The 20,178-nt window shown below is 46.8% G+C and overlaps 1 long non-coding RNA gene across 1 annotated transcript in view; it reads left to right on the top strand.

The window, feature by feature from the left end:
- LOC119965934 overlaps positions 1-20,178 on the top strand; it is a 174,708-nt gene that overhangs the window by 6,337 nt on the left and 148,193 nt on the right. The gene's annotated exons all lie outside the window — the stretch shown is intronic.

The following is a 20,178-nucleotide window of genomic DNA, read 5'->3' as shown; positions in this document are numbered from 1 at the left end:
GATGGGATGGTGGTGAGTAAGGATCTTGTCACCCTCCTGCCTCTATCCTGATTAAGTGTGTGACGGAAGATCTGTGGATGGCTTAAGTGTCTCATCTGCTGCCACTGATATTAACGCAGCAGCGGATGGAGGGGGGGTCACCACCTGCGTAGCATGGAATGCAAACCTGTGTGGTGTTGATGACAGGTTCCCAAGTGAGGCGCCCTTTATTTAAATGCCTTCTGTGCCTCATCGAGGGACCCAGCCAGCATCGGGAACAGGGGCCCACTCAAAGTCAGCCCTCTGTCCTTACTGCTGACCACCACTGCCCCTTCTCCCATGACCTCCACCCTGGGAACCCCCACCAACACTCCTGTGGTCTGCGATCAGGCGACAATGCTAGGTCTTCGATGTGTGCGTACTGCACCTTCCCTGAAAGAGGTGATGTGGGTTTCTTGCTGGTTTTCCAGCTGATGGACAAAATCCCTGCCTCCTGCATTAACTGTTGCTTGGTGGACAAGAGTAATGCAATTGATGCAGCGTACATGGGTTTCTAAAAATGCATTTCACAAAGTGTTACATAACAGTCTTGTGAGCAAAATAAGAGTTTGTGCAATAAAGAGACAGTGGCAGCATAGGTATGGAATTGGTTGAGTGACTGGAAACAGAAGGCAATGGTGAATTATTGTTCTTTTGACTGGATGATCAGTGTCGGGACCTCTCCTTTTCTTGGCATATATTACAGTAACCTAGATTTGGGTGTTTAGGGCACAATTTCAAAAATTTCAGATGATTCAAAACCCCTAAGTATTGTGAACCGTAAAGAGGATTGTGTTAAAACTCAGAAGGACATATTCAGGCTGGTAGACTAGACGAACACGTGGCAGATTAAATTTAATGCAGAGGAGTGTGAAGTGATTTATTTTGTTAGACATGATGAGGAGAGGCAGTCTAAACTGATGGGTAGATTTCGAATGGCAGTTCAGGAGCAGGGGTACCTTGGGTATATATGCACAGATCACTTAAGGCAACCTGACTTATATCATGTTGGGAACATGACTAATATCACAAATGGGATCTTGCAGCTGATAAGTAGGGACATAGGGTACAAAAGTTAGGACTTTACTGCAAACCTGTCTAAGACTCTGGTTTGGCCTCAACTGGTGTACTGTGTCCAGTTCCAGGCACCACACTTTGGGAAGGATGTAAAGGCATTTGCGAGGGTGCAGAAAAAACTCAAGACAATTATTCCAGGGATGAGGAACTTCATTTATGGAAAAGTTGGAGCTGCTCTCCTTAGATAACATGAAGAAGAGATTTGAAAGGTTGGTGTGTGGAACCAGATGAATTGCTCTTGCAGAGGAACAACACCGCCACAATGGGCCGAACAGCCTACTGTAACCATTCAAGGATTGTATGATTCTATTGATTCAATACTTACAAGTTTCCGGAAAAATCTCTGAAATTGGCATTTACTTCTTCCGGGTGTGCCGGGAAGGGATGGTGATAGTGAAGTTCTAACTAAAGAACTGTTAAAAATAATTACAACATGGGAATCTCTATTTAAATAAATTTGCCCTTTCTTTGCTTCACAAGATTCTGCATTTGTCACCTTTTTGTAAGATGTTTTCAGTCATTTGTACATCCTGTGGTTAACACAGGATTACTAGGTGATATATATTACTTGCGAGAAGGCATTGGTGTTGTTCACGATGAATCAGACAATGCAGTATTCCATCTCTCACTCGTAAAGCTCTGACCTATTCATTGCAAAAGCTTCATATATCTCTCCTTAAGTTTATTATTGAAAGGGTTGAGCCAGTTCAGTACCAAATTCCTTAACTGTTAAAAGTAACCTGTGTTCAATGAGTAGGGTGAATGAGTCAGCAATGGGCTGTGTTCCATTGTCTAGTGTGGCTTGGCGAATAGGAAGAGGATCTACTTACCATAAGAGATAGGGGCAGAAGTCAGCCATTCGGCCCATCAAGTCTGCTCTGCCATTCAATGAGATCAGGTATCATTTGATCTATATATTCCTCAACTCCACTTTCCCTTGATACCCTTACTGATTAAAAAGCTGTCTATCTCAGCCTTGAGATACTTGCCTCAAGATAGCACAATTTGTAAGGGGGTTGGTAAGTTTGGCATGAGGTTTTAACAGCATGTAATTCCAAGATTTCTAAAGTCCTGAAACTACACACTGCTCATCAGCAACGCATTTGTTTTCTCTCACCACATCACCCTCCAAAGATATGCAGGTTAGGTGGATTGGCCATGCTAAATTGCCTTTTAGTGTCCAAAGATATGCAGGTTAGTTTACAGGATTACAGAGATAGGGTGGGGAAGTATGCCTAGATCTGCTGCTCTATTGAAGGGTCAGTACAGACTCGATGGACTGAATAGCCTCCTTCTGCACAGTAGGAATTCTCTGATCTTTGTTATTTTGCAAGAAAGGAATGGCCTTTCTTGTTAAGTTGCCATAGATCCTTTATCGTGTTTAAGAGCTCTGACAGAATGGATCAGTTTATGCAAACAGAATATTTATATCCTTGAACAACTGCTGAAGCAGGTCCCCGAAGATCCAAGTTTCAAACATACATTTGTATCTGCCTTCAACAGAGTTTTAGATACACATGTCACTCAATCTCCATTGCTGAACGTCACAAGGACAGTTCTGAAGAATTCTGAATGGTTGTGAAAGAATAAAACCTCCCAAGATTAGAGATAAATTACTAAGCAAGAAAGAGGAAAAATCCAAGGTCGCTGAGAAAGGGTAGGCTTCCGTGCCCAAAGCATCGTTGGTTAATTTGCTTAGAGTTCCAGCATTAGATGAAATTTAGAAGTTTATTTTGTGCATTTTAAGTTTTCATTTTTTACATTATAAATTTGGAATTGGTCATTCTATCCTGGGGTTACTGAATCTGGTGTCTCATGTACATCCGTTACAGATAATTATGCATCTGATGTTTGATTGGTTAAGTATCATAAAGGGACAAGTTGCAATGTCGAATCGATGAGTTAACAATATGAGTTATTCAGAAAGCAAGATAGCAACGGAAAGAATTTTCCAAAAGGTTAGCATAATTTTTTCTAGATATTGATTGGTAATAGTTTGTTTGTACATGATAAATCTTTTACCTGCACAGTAAAATATTACAGGAAATTGTTCTATTCAGTTACGGTAGCTGTTATTGTTGTTGACTTAATATTCATATTTGAGTCAATCAAGAAGGCATTTTTAAAAAATACATTGTTTATTAAAATCAATTTAGAGTACCCAATTATTTCCTTTTCCCAATAAAGGGGCAATTTAGCGTGGCCAATCCACCTATTCTGCACATCGTTGGGTTGTGGGGGGTGAAACCCATGCAGACACGGGGAGAATGTGCAACACTCCACACAGGCAGTGACCCGGGGCCGGGATCAAACCCGGGTCCTCAGCATCGTAGGCATCAGTGCTAACTACTGTGCCACCGTGCTGCCCTCAATCAAGAAAACATGATGTGGTGGATTTTATGTACATCGAAGTGTTAAAAGATGCAGGCCAGATGCTAAACTTCTGGTTAGACAGATTTAGTTGAAAACTTTGCATGCGGCACATTGTAAACTCATCAAAGTTACATCGGAAATCTGTTACAATTTGGAAATATATCGGCAATACAGCTTTCAAATAACCTCTCATGAAACTGTAAAAAAACATCTTTCCTTCGTGTCTTAAATTTGCTCCTCCAATTTATAAGACATAACTCCTTTTTAAAAAAGATTTCCACTAAAGTAAATGATTCTATATATATATATATAAACTAGCTCAATATTCTTTCAGCTATTGAAAACATGCATCTGTAATCCCTTAGGAAGATAATCTGCTCATTTTAAAACATTTATACCACAGTGCCCCTGTTTTTCTCCAGATCATGCAGTGTAGCAACGAGGATGCATGGTCAGCACAGAAAAACTAAACATCACTAAATCTATTTGTGTTAAGAGGAGCAAGGGAAACAGGCAACATCTAACATCACACACAAATTACATAGTGATATGTTTCTATGTGATTTACATCAATAGAACCTGATCTGAAACAATAGAAAGAGGTTTTCATGCTGACAGCATTTCTTTAAAATAAACAAAATAATGGGATGCCTCTTGCGGTAATGTTCGCCCGTGGCTCTTTCAGAGTCAAGTCTTTTTTTAAAATCCAGAGTATTGTTTTCTCCGATCCTGGGTACTGATCACAAAGTTCAAAGATTATTCCCAGAATGAATTTACTGACACTGCAAAGGAAATATCTGATTATTGGAAATGAAATGAGCAGGCCATCATTATTACATGGCACTTTTCAACACTCACATAATATCCTCACAAATCTATGCCCACCTTTTCTGGTACTCCATGTTTAAATCCCTCCAATCAGGTTTTGACTTTGACCACACTACTGAAATGGCTGTTATCAAAGCCACAAAATGGGATCCCCTCCCCATACCTCACTACCTCGCTTTCCTCCTTTAGATACTCCTTAAAACCTACCTGGTTTGTCATCTCACCCAATATCTCCTTCTGTGCTCAGTGTTAAATAATGCTTTATAATGCTTCTATGAGGGCGGCAAGGTGGCACAGTGGATAGCAGTGCTGCCTCATGGAGCCGAGGACCCGGGTTCGATCACAGTGCCTAGTCACCCTCAGTGTGAAATTGACATGTTCTCCCCATGTCTGCTTGGGTCTCACCCCCACAACTCAAAGATTTGCAGGGCAGGTGGATTGGCCACGCTAAATTGCCCCATATGGAAAAAATATATCATGCTCCAACAAAGGGTCTTGGGATGTTTTATTACATTGTTGTAATGTATATTTTTTAAATTGAAGAAGGAGAAAGAATGAGACCTCTCGTGAAAGCTCAGTGAGTTTTTGCAATGCCTAGCTGGAGTATGGGTCAGATTCGATTACTTCTCTGCGCTGAGAGAATTGATCCCAGCGAGGATGAGGACCGAGACCATAGGGGCAATACAACTGCCTTCTACTCACTGGATGAGGAAGGGGAAAAGCAACCAGCATTCCCTCTCCTGATTGCTATCCAGTGAACCCTCAGATTGTGTGAATGTCATATGGTGGCACAGTTGGAGCCCTGCCATGATGCTGGCTAGGCTTGAGCAGAGGAGTAATGACTATGATACGGTCATGATGAAAATGACCTGACTTCTCATCCCCCAAATAAAATGATGTGCCAAATATTTCTTCGGGTATTTAAGACAGTGATATTACAGTAATTAATCCAGTCACTGTACTCAAAATATTCATGATTTTCCGGCACCCCTCCACACACACACCCACGCACACCCCAGACAAAGAAAGTTTCTCAACATATAATATGAGGACTGATAGACAAAAACCCTTTTTCTGTAAGAAAATTCCTTGCACTGGTTTATGAAGGAATTGTATAGGTTGTGCTATTTCAATGTTATTGATGTCAGGTTGTAAAAGGACCATTTAGAAAGTCTAATTACCATCAATTTCCTGGTGGTAGAATATTTAAAGAAAATATTTTCCGAGTTGGGCAAAGGTTTGGCAGCTTTTGGGCATTAAACTGTTGTTAATAAAAATATTAAATATTTCACTTGTGGGTCACTGAAACTGTTACAAGTAATGGAGTATTTTGTTGCTGCTTCAGTCTGCCCTTATGCAAATATTGATAGAAGAGCTATGCCTTACATACTATAGGTACTGTATGTACATACTGTATGTCTTACATACTGGGCAGCACGGTAGCATAGTGGTTAGCATAAATGCTTCACAGCTCCAGGGTCCCAGGTTCGATTCCCGTCTGGGTCACTGTCTGTGCGGAGTCTGCACGTTCTCCCCGTGTGTGCGTGGGTTTCCTCCGGGTGCTCCGGTTTCCTCCCACAGTCCAAAGATGTGCGGGTTAGGTGGATTGGCCATGCTAAATTGCCCGTAGTGTCCTAAAAAGTAAGGTTAAGGGGGGGAGTTGTTGGGATACGGGTATAGGGTGGATACGTGGGTTTGAGTAGGGTGATCATGGCTTGGCACAACATTGAGGGCCGAAGGGCCTGTTCTGTGCTGTACTGTTCTATGTTCTATGTTCTATATTTTATTTAAAAGGTACAAGAAATGACTTCCAGCAAAAGCTGGGTGACTTTTTACATCCCTCCAATCACTGCAGTGGAAATAATGACTTAGCAACTGGGTTAATTACTATTTGAAAGTGGTAATTGTGTCTAACATGACAGTGAAATAACTTGAATGGTTAAGGACGCTGTTGAGCTCTGACAGGGTGGCTCTTCTAAGTGTCAATTCCCCATGATGCTTCCTACCTTTGGTTATTTATACATTGATATACGGTGCAGCAGGAGGCTGTTTGTTTGTGTTTGTACAGAGTTTTGTTTAAAGTACCCAATTCATTTTCTTTCCAATTAAGGAGCAATTTAGCATGGCTAATCTACCTACCCTGCACATCTTTGGGTTATGGGGGTGAGACCCACGCGTGGCTTATCTGTTGTCCAAAGTAAAAATTATCCTCAGTAAGTTTTATCTCGCTTCAAGACTAGATCCAAAGAGAAAGGCTAATGAACTGCATCACGCAGTTTGCTTACAACTCTTCAAAGAAAGGTTTCCCATGCCAGATTTGTCTCTTCCTCTCTTAGAATCATTGATTAGAACATAGAACAGTACAGCACAGAACAGGCCCTTCGGCCCTCAATGTTGTGCCGAGCCATGATCACCCTACTCAAACCCACGTATCCACCCTATACCCAACAACTCCCCCCCTTAACCTTACTATAGGACACTACGGGCAATTTAGCATGGCCAATCCACCTAACCCGCACATCTTTGGACTGTGGGAGGAAACCGGAGCACCCGGAGGAAACCCACGCACACAGGGGGAGGACGTGCAGACTCCACACAGACAGTGACCCAGCCGGGAATCGAACCTGGGACCCTGGAGCTGTGAAGCATTTATGCTAACCACCATGCTACCCTGCTGCCCTGGTGTACAGATTCTGGTGTACAGAGTTAACCATGGCTTTCTCTGGAACTTTGCCCAAATGACATTCAGTCATCTATGTCGGATTAGAGTTAGTGCCACTTGATTATTCAAGGTAATCCTACTGGCAGTCTCCTCACCTAGTCCCACCCTGCACAGGGATTGCCAGTTAGTGATTGGATCCTGAACATTGGCCAATTCTCTCATACCACCAAGGACATGGAACTCAATTCACCCCCATGTTTGCAGAGATCCGATAATTTGGCAAAGAGCATATATCAGATTTGGCTCAGCCATACAACTGGATAAACTCATTGAGCTTTTGGGCCATAGAATCCTAGAAGGAGGCCATTCAGCCCATTGGGTCGGCACTCACCTTCTGAAAGAGGACCCTACCTAAGCCCACGCGCCCACCCTATCTCTGTAACCCTATCTAACCTTTGGACACTGAGGGGCAATTTATCACGACCAATCCACCTCACTTGCACATCTTTGGACTGTGGGACGAACCGGAGCAGCCAAAGGAAACTCACGCAGACACGGGGAGAACTTGCAAACTCCCAATGTCAGAATTGAACCTGGGTCCCTGGTGATGCGAGGCAGCTGTGCTAACCACTGTGCCACCGTGCCGTCCTCAGTCGAACTTCAGTGAAATATTTTTCAACCTGTTGAAAATATCCGACCTGTTCAAATGTCTGCTAGAGGTACAGTCATTAGCTCCATATTCAATTCACCAAATCTGTATTCCTAATAGTGCCGCATTTGCTCTACCCTATGAGGATCAAGAAATCTGCCTGTTGTGTTCAAAATGTGTGAAACACGTGGGGATATTACTTCCCAGTGAACATTGAAATGTGGCTGAAAAGCATTTGTCATAATCAAATAAATGTGATCAGGTGGATTGTACAGTGTTATCAGATCTAGCTGCAGAACTAGAGCTCATCAGACATTGAACCTGCACCAATTCTGTTTTAGTTTGCTAAATGTTTTAAAGCAATTAGTTTTGGTGCTATTTCTACACACTTGCATTCTGTTCAAATGGCTCAAAGCTGTTTCCTTTTCAAGAATAGGTTTAGAATAGACAAGACATTTGAATTTCTCTCATTTATTCATTACTTATTTATTACAACTACTTAACTGGGGTGAAATTCTTGGGCTTTTGAAGTATGTTTTGAAGGAATCCCTGAGGCTAGTATAGAGAAACTTAACAGAGCAGACACCATCATAGCTGCATTACCCAGGAAGAGAAGATGGGCTGTAATTGAGTCATCAAACATGGTGACATTTTAAACAGTTTAGTGTGGATTCATTGGCTGAATCAGTGCAGAATGTTTTTATGTAAAATTGCTTCAGCAGTGTAATATATATATAAAAACAGCAGCTGTTTTATTATTTAGCATGAAGGATTTGACTTAATGGCATTGTCACGATAACCTTGGGTTAGCACGCGGTTGATTCTGGCCCCACTTAACCCGGAGTTGCAACACATGTGAAATTAGATTTTATTTCAAATATATATCTTGGGCAGCATGGTGGCGCAGTGGGTTAGCCCTGCTGCCTCACGGCGCCGAGGTCCCAGGTTCGATCCCGGTTCTGGGTCACTGTCCTCGTGGAGTTTGCACATTCTCCCCGTGTTTGCGTGGGTTTCACCCCCACAACTCATAAATGTGCAGGGTAAGTGGATTGGCCACGCTAAATTGCCCCTTAATTGGAAAAAATGAATTGGGTACTCTAAATATATTTAAAAAAAATAAAACCTTTATTATTGTCACAAGTAGACACTGCAATGAAGGCACTGTGAAAATCCTCAAGTTGCCACACTCCGGCTCCTGTTCGGGTACACAGAGGGAGAATGCCTAATTCACCTTTTGGGGCTGTGGGAAGAAACCGGAGGACCCGCAGGAAACCCACGCAGACACAGGGAGAACGTGCAGACTCCGCACAGACAGTGACCCAAGCCGGGAATCAAATCTGGGACCCTGGTGCTATGAAGCAGCAGTGCTAACCACTATGCTACCATACCGCCCTTTATACCTGAGGATTTAGTTGAGCCCAATAAGCTACAGTCACCAGGTTTGGAACTTTAACACAAGTAACCTTTTATTATATACAGTATCATAATTAAACTGGCTGAAAAATCTAACTGACTATCTAATGCTCCTTTCCCAACTTGCCCCCCCCTTCTAACAATCCCCGCTCTCTACACACACACACACAGATAAAATAACAACACAGAAGGGAAAGGGTGGTTAAGAAAATATTTTAAAAATAAAAGGATAAAAGATCTTTGATGCACTAGGATGACTTCAAGTTAATGTCTTTCTGAAGTTCAAGCTTTCGTTTCGGTACTTCTTCCTTCTAGGCTTGGGATGGTTTTCTCTGGCACGTTTGTCTACTTTGTCTGTAGATTAAGGATCATTTCAAGTTTACAGCAAAGATGTGCCAGGCACTCACTGGTTTTAGAACAATAAAGCAGTGCTCTCACTTCAGCAGGCAAGAGAGAGGGAGAACGCAATCCTTCTCTTTCCACGGTCTAAACAGTGCCGTCAAGCTCGCTCAGAAAGCATCATGTAGGGACCAATCATTTTTTTTTTTAAATTTAGAGTACCCAATAATTTGTTCCAATTAAGGGGCAATTTAGAGTGGCCAATCTACCTACCCTGCACATCTTTGGGTTGTGGGGGTGAAACCCACGCAGACACGGGGAGAATGTGCAAACTTCATAGGGACCAATCATTGACTGTTATCAGCAGAACATTGGCACCGGCCAACCTACCAGTTGCCAGTTAGTCAATTGAACAGACTTCCTCCAAAACTGAGATTCACTCGGCGCTGATGAGTCTGGCTTCTCCTCTCCAAAATATGAAACCTAGGAACACCCTGTCAATCATAGAATCATAGAATTTATAGTGCATAAGGAGGCCATTCGGCCTATCGAGTCTGCACCGGCTCTTGGAAAGATAACCCTACTTAAGGCCACACTTTTACTCTAACCCAGTAACCCCACCTCAGCTCTTTGTACACTAAGGGCAATTTATCATGGCCAATCCACCTAACCCGCGCATCTTGAACTGTGGGTGGAAACCGGAAACCCACGCAGACACGGGGAGAAGGTGCAAACTCCGCACAGACAGTGACCCAAGCCGGGAATCGAACCTGGGTCCCTGGAGCTGTGACACGACTGTGCTAACCACTGTGCTACCGTGCTGTCCTGGCAAGCACTCTTCTGCTTAAAGGTACATGCCGATTATAGGTCCACGGACCATAAATAATAAAATGGGAAACAAAGGATATAAACAGGAAGGACTCTTGCAGTATGAACAAGGAATCTAATTTGACGTGACTAATTATGTTCTGTGCAAAACATTTTTTTAGGACAGCTCTTTGTTCTCATGACATGTGGAGATAAACTAACCTGCCACTTCCACAAAATCATTGCTCTCTTTTTCACAAGTACCGTTAAGTAATTTGATTGCTGTGTTGGACAATGGTTCAAGTTGATGTCAAAATAAATAGATTCACTAACTCCTGCATTACTTTTGAGAACCAGAGCTAGAACACCAAGCGAAGCATTTGAGCTATCCTAGAACATACGTGTCACTGTACAGCAAACCAGTGGCGATCAACGGTCTGCTTTTTAAAGAATAAATTTAGAGTACCCAATTATTTTCTTTCCAATTAAGGGGCAATTTAACGTGGCCAATCCACCTACCCTATGCATCTTTTGTGCTGTGGGGTGAGACCCACGCAAACATTGGGAGAATGTACAAACTCCATACGGACAATGACCCTGAGCCAGGATCGAAATCCGGGTCCTCAGCGCTGTGAGGCAGCAGTGCTAACCACTGCACCGCTCAGCTCCTCGATCAACAGTATTCTATGGTGGTGTAGAATGATAATGTAAATGAATACATACAATCTGTGAGGCACTGTAATTCATTACAACAACAATCCCATCCACCCACTAAACCCCCAAACAGCATCACGCATGTTAACATGAACAAATAACAAAAAGGAATCAGGAATCACCCATAGTCACCATCAACACATATAGTCCCCCTCCCCCCAACTCTCCCAACGTGCCACCCCCCCAACCCTCACAACGCGCCCCCCCCCCCCGACTAACATTAGTTCGATGTTATCCAATTCTTGAAAGTGCATAATGAATAACGCCCATGAATTGTAGAACCACTCCATCCTTCCCCTCTGTTCACACTTAACCTTCTCAAGTCAAGGATTCCAACAGGTTCCCCCGCCACACCAGGGCACAGGGTGGAGAGGCTGCTCTCCATCCCAACAGGATCTGCCTTCAGGTGACCAATGAGGCGAAGGCTACAACATCTGCCTCCGCACCCGTCTCCAACCCCGGCTGGTCCAACACCGAATATGGCCTCCCGAGGGCCCGGGTCTTGTTTCACGTGCACCACTTTAAAGATTACTCTAAATCCTCCTTCCAGTAATCCTTCAGCTTTTGACAGGACCAAAACATATGAATGTGATTTGCGCCCCCCCACCCCTCTCCCCGCAACGTTCACACACATATTCTACCCCCTCAAAGAGTCGTCTCACCCTCGCCTTTGTGAGGTGTGCTCTATAAACCACCTTCAGCTGAACCAGCACCAACCTCATGTACGAGGTGGAGGCGTTCACTCTCCGGAGCACCTCACAACAGAACCCCTCCTCCGAACGCTCTCCCAACTCTTCCTCCCACTTTGCTTTGATCCCTTCCAGTGGTGCATTCTCCTCTTACAAAATAGCCCCGTAAACGGCCGACATTGACCCCCTTCTCCAGTCCCCCTGTCGTCAGCACCTCCTCCAGCAATGTGGAGGCCGGCTCCACCGGGAAGCTTTCTATCACCTTCCTGGCAAAATCTCGAACCTGCATGTATCGAAACATTTCCCTCTGCTCCAGCCCATACTTCGCTCCCAGCTTCTTCAATCCTGCAAACCAACCCCCAAAAAACAAATCTTTTACTGTCTTAATCCCCTTCCCCTCCCATTTCTGAAAATGTCCATCCCACTTCCCTGGCTGAGATCTGTGGTTCCCCCGAATCAAAGAGTTTATTTGTTGTTGACTTGATGCACAGACTATACTATTTTGCTTACATAACCACAGAAACTAAACTGGAAAAAATGATTAATTGTGTGGTGTTTTTTGAGACATTTTGTCTTGTCACAGTATAATCACAAGGATATTGAGTATTATGGACTGTTAAATCTTACTTTGTGAAAGTGGCCGCGAATCCTGTTAAGATGGCTGCCATTTAACATGTGACTATGGACATTTAAACTGTGGTCAGTATTTGATTCTTTAGCCAATATTTAGTTAATCGGGGGCCTGAATAAGGATATTTTGCAGCCACCTGTGAAGTTTGCACATCTCATGTTTAAGAGTGAAGCAGCCTTTGAAGTATAGACACTGTTGGCCTCCTAGTGTCATTTGAACAAAGGAGAATATATATATTTATTTAGTTTAGAGTGCCCAATTATTTTTTTCCAATTTAAAGGGCAATTTTAACGTGGCCAATCCACCTACCATGCAGACACAAGGAGAATGTGCAAACTCCACACGGACAATTACCCGGGTCGGGATTGAACCCGGGTCCTTGGCACTGTGAGGCAGTGGTGCTAACCACTGCGCAGCCATGCCGCCCAACAAGGGAGAATATTTGAGTCTACATTGGGACCGAGAAAAGACTGAATGTCCATTGTCAACTGCCATGGTATCATGGTGGTCTGGATTTCAGAAGTGTTAAATCTGTGATCATGTGACTGAAACAAACTTTCAGGTACTGCAGTTTAAAATACTACAGTTTCCTGAACAAAGAAAATCCAGCAGAGAAACATCTGAAACACCTGAACCATCTTCTAATGCATCCAAAACACTGTACTTGTTCCAGCTTCAAAGCCTCCCCGAGTACCAATCTCCTGGCTATCCATCTACAGGAGACATTACAGCTTCATGAGAATCCATTGTTTCCTAAATACCTGTACTTCAACTAAAGGATTAACTTAGCAAAGAAGCCATTAGGCCAGTAATGACATAGAGACTGCGTTAAATCCTATTTTTATAATTACGGCTTTAACTTCATCTGTACTTAGCCTTTGTGTGAGTGATGGTGTGAATGAGACGAGTGATTGAGATGTTATGTTCTAACCATCCGGTTGAGGGAAAAGAACTACACACAGCTTACACACAACCATTCTGACTATGGACTGGCAGGGCCCACACAAATTCTTTCTTTTTAAATAAATTTAGAGTACCCAATAATTTTATTCAATTAAGGGGCAACCCACCTGCCCTGCACACCTTTGGGCTGTGGGGGTGAGACCCACGCAGATACGGGGAGAATGTGCAAACTCCACACAGACAGTGAACCGGACTGGGATCGAATCCAGGTCCTCAGTGCCGTGAGACAGCAGTGCTAACCACTGCGTCACTGTGCTGCCCCAGGGACCACACAAATTCTGTCTGAAAAAGAATTGGAGACTTCTCTGGGATTTAGATATATTGCAAATGAGCCACATTTGACCTTTAAAGAAATTGGAAGTAGAAGGGAAAGGTAGGATAGACAAAATCATTGAAAGAAGAAACAAAAAAAAGAGGTTCCAGCAATAAGCTTTGTGAATACTAACAATAAGCAGTAAGATTGCTGAATAGGCAGCAAAGTAGCAAATGAGGCAGTGAACCTTGCTGCAAAAATGAGGTCCTCCAGAAGTACCTCTTTAAGTGTGGCAGAGCCTGACAAAGTTCCCGAGAGCCATTGGAGTTTTGTCTTCAAGGAACCATATCCCCGCACTCCTAAAGAAATGAGCAAGTCCATTGTGCTGCTCAGAGATACCGGGGTCACTCATTCCTTCCCCCAGAAACTTCCTTGAATGCAAAGGTGTTAATCAACCAAGTTGGAGGAGGATACATGCCCATTTCTCTCTATCAAATCTATTTACAGAGTGATCTGACCTAGAATTGTCCATGAGCTGCTGGTGGTAGGGATAGATTTCTTATTTGGGAATGATTTGCCTAGCAGCAAGGTGGCAGCGCCCTCAATAGTCCTGGACTGTTCAATCAAGGGAAGGGAAAGCAAGCAGCTAGAGGAGGACGCACCATGGTTTTCGTGATAGACTTGTCATGTGAGAGTATGTTTAAGAAATGGGGCTGTATAAAATAGCTGTACTGGATGTACCTTTAAGAAATGGGTGTTATCAGTGATGTCAGCGTGTGGGTGGAGCAGGACTGTCTGTCTGCTTTTACTTTCACTTTGGGCTCGCAGCTACAGGGTGTGTTTAGTTTTGTTTTAGATTTGGAGAAGCTGCAGTCACAGCAAGGTGTGTATGAATCTCTGCAAGCTTATGAATGTTGATTTGGTGATTTCAAAGTGGTAACTGTTCTCAGTAGTGAAGTTAACCTGATGTCTTTCTGTCAAAAGGGTTATTTTTGTCTTATGGATGTTGCAAGGAAAAATTAAGAGTTACTTAGAGAGTACTGTATTCTTTGGGGCATTTATTGGTGTTGATATTTGTTAAGATGGGGTTTATAAAGTGTTAACTTGTTTCATAAATAAACATTGTTTTAATTTAAAAGTACTGTTGTATCACATCTGCAGAGTGGGCCCGTGTGCTCCCCATAACCACAATCTATTAAAAGTTTAAAAAAAAATAATTTTTATTCAAATTTTTCAACAACAGATTTTCTCCCAACAATAAAGTAAACAAAGTGTAGAAATAAACAGAAAGATAAATCCCCCCAATACAAAGCAATAAATTAATAACTTAATAACAATACAAAAAAGAAAAAAAATAGCAAACACACCGTCGCAAAAACAAACCCCCTTAACAGACCCCGAACCCCCCCAACCCCACCCCGGGTTGCTGCTGCGATTGACCACCCTCTAACCCTCCTCTAGAAAATCGAGAAAGGGCTGCCACCGCCGGAAGAACCCTTGTACCGATCCCCTCAGGGCAAACTTAACCTTCTCCAGCCTGATGAACCCGGCCATGTCATTAATCCAGGCCTCCGGGCTCAGGGGCTCCGCGTCCCTCCACTGTAAGAGAATCCTAGGCCGGGCTACTAGAGACGCAAAGGCCAGGGTACTGGCCTCTCTCGCCTCCTGCACTCCCGGCTCCAATGCCACCTCAAAGATCACGAGCCCCCAGCCTGGCTCCACCCTGGAACCGACCACCCTGGACAAAGTCCCTGTCACCCCCCTTCCAAAACCCCTCCAACGCCGGACACGCCCAGAACATGTTCGCCGGGCCTCCCGAACACCTCCCACACCTGTCCTCTCCCCCAAAGAACCGGCTCCTCCTGGCCCCAGTCATGTGCGCCCTATGCAGCACCTTCAGCTGAATTAAGCTGAGCCGTGCGCAAGAAGAGGACGAGTTCACCCTCCCCAGGGCGTCCGCCCACGTCCCATCGTCGATCTCCTCCCCTAACTCCTCCTCCCACTTCGCTTTCAGCTCTTCCACCGAGGCCTCCTCCTCCTCCTGCATCACCTGATAAATTGCCGAGATCCTACCTTCCACTGACCCACGTCCCCGAGAGCACTCTATCCTGCACCCCCCTAGGCGGCAGTAGCGGAAACCTCCGCCACCTGCCGCTTGACAAACGCCCTAATCTACATGTACCTGAAAGCATTCCCGGGGGGAGGCCCCACTTCCCCTCCAACTCCTCTAAAGTCGCAAACTTCCCCATCGAGGAAGAGGTCCCCCATCCGCCTGATGCCTGCCCTATGCCAACTCAAAAACCCACCATCTATTCTCCCTTGTGCAAAACCGGTGATTGCCCCATATCGGGGCCCACACTGAGGCCCTTCACTTCCCCCCTATGCCGCCTCCACTGCCCCCATATTTGAGGGACGCCACGACTACCGGACTCGTAGAGTACCTTGCCGGGGGAGTGGGAGCGGGGGCCGTCACCAATGCCTCCAAACTCGTACCCACACAGGACGCCACCTCCAACCTCTTCCATGTGGCACCCTCCCCTCCATCACCCACCTACGAATCAATGCCAAGTTCGCAACACAGTAATACCCACACAAGTTGGGCAACGCCAAGCCGCTTACCTCCCTTCCTCGCTCCAGGAATACCCTCCTCACTCTCGGGGTCTTCCGCGCCCACACAAACCCCAGAATACTTTTATTAACCCTCTTTAAAAAAGCCTTCAGAATCAATATGGGGAGGCACTGGAAAAGAAACAAAAACCTCAGGAGCACCGTCATCTTAACTGACTGGACCCTACCCACCAAAGAGAGTGGCAGCGCATCCCACCTCCTGAACTCCTCCTCCATCTGTTCCACCAGCCGTTGAAAAGTTTAGCCTATGCAGGGCCCCTCAGCTCCTAGCTATCTGGACCCCAAGATATCTAAAGCTCCTCTCCGCCCTCTTCAACGGGAGTGCTCCTATCTACCTCTCCTCGTCCCCCAGGTGCAGCACAAACAGCTCACTCTTCCCCACGTTGAGCTTATAGCCCGAAAAATCCCCAAACTCCCAAGTATCTTCAACACCTCTGGCATCCCCCCCGCCGGATCCGCGACGTATAACAGTAAATCATCTGCGTACAGCAACAACCGGTGCTCCCCCCCCCCCCCCCCCCCGCCCCCCCCCCCCCCCCCGCCAGTTCTTTGAATCCCTCAGCGCCATGGCCAAGGGCTCAAATCGCTAACGTGAAGAGCAGGGGAGACAACGGGCATCCCTGCCTTGTCCCCCAGGAAAGCCGAAAGTCCTACGACCTCCTCCCATTCGTCACCACACTCGCCACCGGGGAACTATACAGCAGCCTCACCCAGCTAATGAATCCCTCACCAAACCCAAACCTCCTCAGCACTTCCCACAGGTAGCTCCACTCCACCCTGTCAAAAGCTTTCTCCGCATCCATCGCTGCTACTATTTCCGCCTCCTCAGCCGCCGACGCCATCATCATAACATTAAGAAGCCGCCGTACATTGACATTCAGCTGCCTCCCCTTCACAAACCCCGTTTGGTCCTCATGGATAACCATCGGGACCACATCTTCCACCCTCCTGGACAGTATCTTAACCAACAACTTCGCGTCCATGTTGAGGAGCGAAATCGGCCTGTAAGCCCCACACTGGAGGGGGTCCTTATTCCGCTTCAGGATCAGTGAGATTATTTCTCTAGTCATCGTCAGGGGCAGAGCCCCCCCCCCCCCGCCCCCCCCCCCCCCCCCCCCAGCCCACCACATTCAGGGTCCTTACAAGCAGCGGGCCCAGCAGATCCTAAAAATTCTTCTAAAACTCCACCGGGAACCCGTCAGGTCCACGGTGCTTTCCCTGTCTGCATGCTCCCCAGCCCCTCCATCAGCTCCTCCACTCGATTGGAGGGATATACCCCTCCTATACCCTACAGACCCGCCCACATATTTCCTCCTCTGCCAGAAGCCCCACATCTAACCTCCACAGCGGGCGCTGATCCTTCCCCTCCCCAGCTCCAGGTCCACCGAATGCGGAGCATGGTCAGATATGACTATCGCTGAATAGTCCACCCCCACTTACTCTCGGGATTAGCGTCCTACTGAGAACAAAAAAGTCAATCCGGGAATAAGCCTTGTGGACAAGGGAGAAAAAGGAAAACTCCCTACCTCCCGGCCTCAAAAACCTCCAAGGGTTTACCCCTCCCATCTGATCCATGAAACCCCCTCAGCACTGAGGCCGCCGCCGGCCTCTTGCCCGTCCTAGACTTTGAACGATCCAGAGCCGGATCCAACACTGTATTAAAATCCCCTCCAAGATCAAGCCCCCCCGTCTCCAGGTCCGGGATCCGGCGCAACATTCGCTGCATGAAGCCCGCATCGTCCCAGTTCGGGGCGTACACATTAACCAGAACCACCCGCCTCCCCTTGAAGCCTACACTCACCATTACGTATCTAACCTCCACTGTCCGCCACCACACTCGACGCCACAAACGACAAGCTCTGCCAACTAAGATCGCCACCCCTCGATTCTTTGCATCTAGCCCTGAGTCAAAACACCTGCCCCACCCAGCCTCTTCATAGACCTCACCGATCCGCCACCTTAAGGTGCGTCTCCTAGAGCATAGCCACGTCCGCTCCCAGTCCCCTTCAGGTGCGCCAAGAACCCGGGACCGCTTCACCGGTCCATTCAGCCCCCTCACGTTCCATGTAACCAGCCGAATCTGGGGGGTCTTCCCCCTCCCTATGCGCCAGTCAACTATAGCTCTCCCTTGGCTCACCACGTGCCCGCAGAGGCCCCCCAGGCCCGTTCCCCACGGTGGCAGACCCCCCCCCCCCCAACCTCCCCCTTCACCAGCAGTTTCCCCTACGGCCCCTGCAGCACAACCACGGTACCCCCCTTACTTCCCCCCCCCTCAAGCCTCCCCCCCCTCCCTAGCTGCGTAAACCCTTCTATTGTACTTCCGTAAGTCAGCCGACTCCTGCTGACCCCGGCTGCTCCCGCCAACCCGACGACCCCCCCCCCCCGATGCAACACAACCACCACTTCCCCCCTCCCAGTGCCAGCCCTGCCCACTACTCCTCCAGCGTGGGAAGAAAATCCCGCGCTTCCATCCCAAACCCCGCCCCCCCCGACCCAACACGCGGGAAAAAGACGGGCACATGACCCCGCGGGACCGCGAACAGCTCCCCAACCCTTCACCAGTGAAAAAACGAAAAGCACCCAAATAAATAAATAACAGCCCCAAAAAGCGAAAAAAGCAGAAAAAGCAAAAAGGCATCATCAAACACAACAATAAAGACGGAAGGATACCAAGGAGGACAGAGCCTCTGGACTATGTACATCATTCCCCAGCCCCCCAGTCCTCAGTTCGAGTCGAACTTCCTCTGCCTGAACAAAGGCCCAGGCCTCCTCTGGAGAATCAAAGTAGAGCTGGCGGTCCTTGTAAATGACCAGAGGCGAGCCAGCTGTAGCAGGCCGAACTTCACCCCCTTCCTGTGAAGCACTCCCTTCTGCCCGATTGAAACCAGCCCTCATCTTCGCCCACCTCAGCGCTCCAGTCCTGATAGATCCTGATCTCTACATTCTCCCACTTGCTGCTCCTTTCCTTCTTCACCCATCTCAGCACGCACCTCACGGTCAACGAAGCAGTGAAACGGACCAGCACCGCCCTAGGTGGCTCGTTCGCCTTGGCTTCCTCAACAGGGTGTGGAACGCCCTGCCTGCAACAGTAGTAGACGCGCCAAATTTAAGGGCATTTAAGTGGTCACTAGATAGACATATGGATGAAAATGAAATAGTGTAGGTCAGATAGGCTTCAGATGGTTTCACGGGTCGGCACAACATCGAGGGCCGAAGGGCCTGGTACTGCGCTGTAATGTTCTATGTTCTATGTTCTAACAGCACCGATGGGCCCCCTCCAGCTCCAAGGGTCCTTGGAACGACCCCACGCCCATTAACGAGTTCAGCATCACAACCACGTAGGCCCCCAAATCCGAACTTCCAGCCCCTCAGGGAGGCCCAGAATCCGCAGGTTCTTCCGACGGTGAGCGGTTCTCCATCTCCTCCATCCTTGCCAGCCATTTCTCGTGAAGCGCCTCACTGCGACTCCACCTTCACTGCCAGGCCCAGGAGTTCGTCCTCGCTCTCCGAGGCCTTTTGCTGTAGCTCTCGGATCTCCGCGCCCTGAGCCGTCTGAGTCGCCATGAGCTTGTCCAGCGAGGGCCCTTTAACGGTTCCAGGATCTCAGCCTTCAGCTCTCTGAAGCAGCGATGGAGCAGCTCCTGCTGTTCCTGCGCCCACTGCTGCCACGCTGCCGGTTCCCCACTTGCCGCCATCTTGTTTTTCCTGCCTCGCACCTTTCTCTGCTCCAAAGCCGATTTTTTGACCGCTCCGCTCCTGGTCCAGTCCATCCACCGACAGATAAGCACAGTGGATGTACTCCCACCCGGGGAAAAGTCCAACCAGCACCGCTGCGGGCCCTTAAAAGAGCCCAAAAGACCAAAAATAGCGGGAGCTACCGAACGTGCGGCTTAGCTCCGCATCACCGCAACCGGAAGTCCAATCTATTAAAGTTGTGAGTCAGGTGAACTCCATGATACACTTGGGGTTCTTCATATCCTGGCCCATAACAGTCTAGTGACTCAGTCCCAAGCCAGACAGGTGAATTTAAACAAGAAGGGGCCAGCACCCCAGCTGGATGAGTCGGAGGTCTGAATGGCTGAAACCTTCTTTGGATACCAGTCTGAAGAAGAGGAGGAGTTGAAGCTCCCTAAT

The sequence above is a fragment of the Scyliorhinus canicula genome, chromosome 5, assembly GCF_902713615.1.
Source record: "Scyliorhinus canicula chromosome 5, sScyCan1.1, whole genome shotgun sequence".
Lineage (NCBI taxonomy): Eukaryota > Metazoa > Chordata > Chondrichthyes > Carcharhiniformes > Scyliorhinidae > Scyliorhinus > Scyliorhinus canicula.
This window is presented reverse-complemented; position numbering and strand designations above follow the sequence as displayed.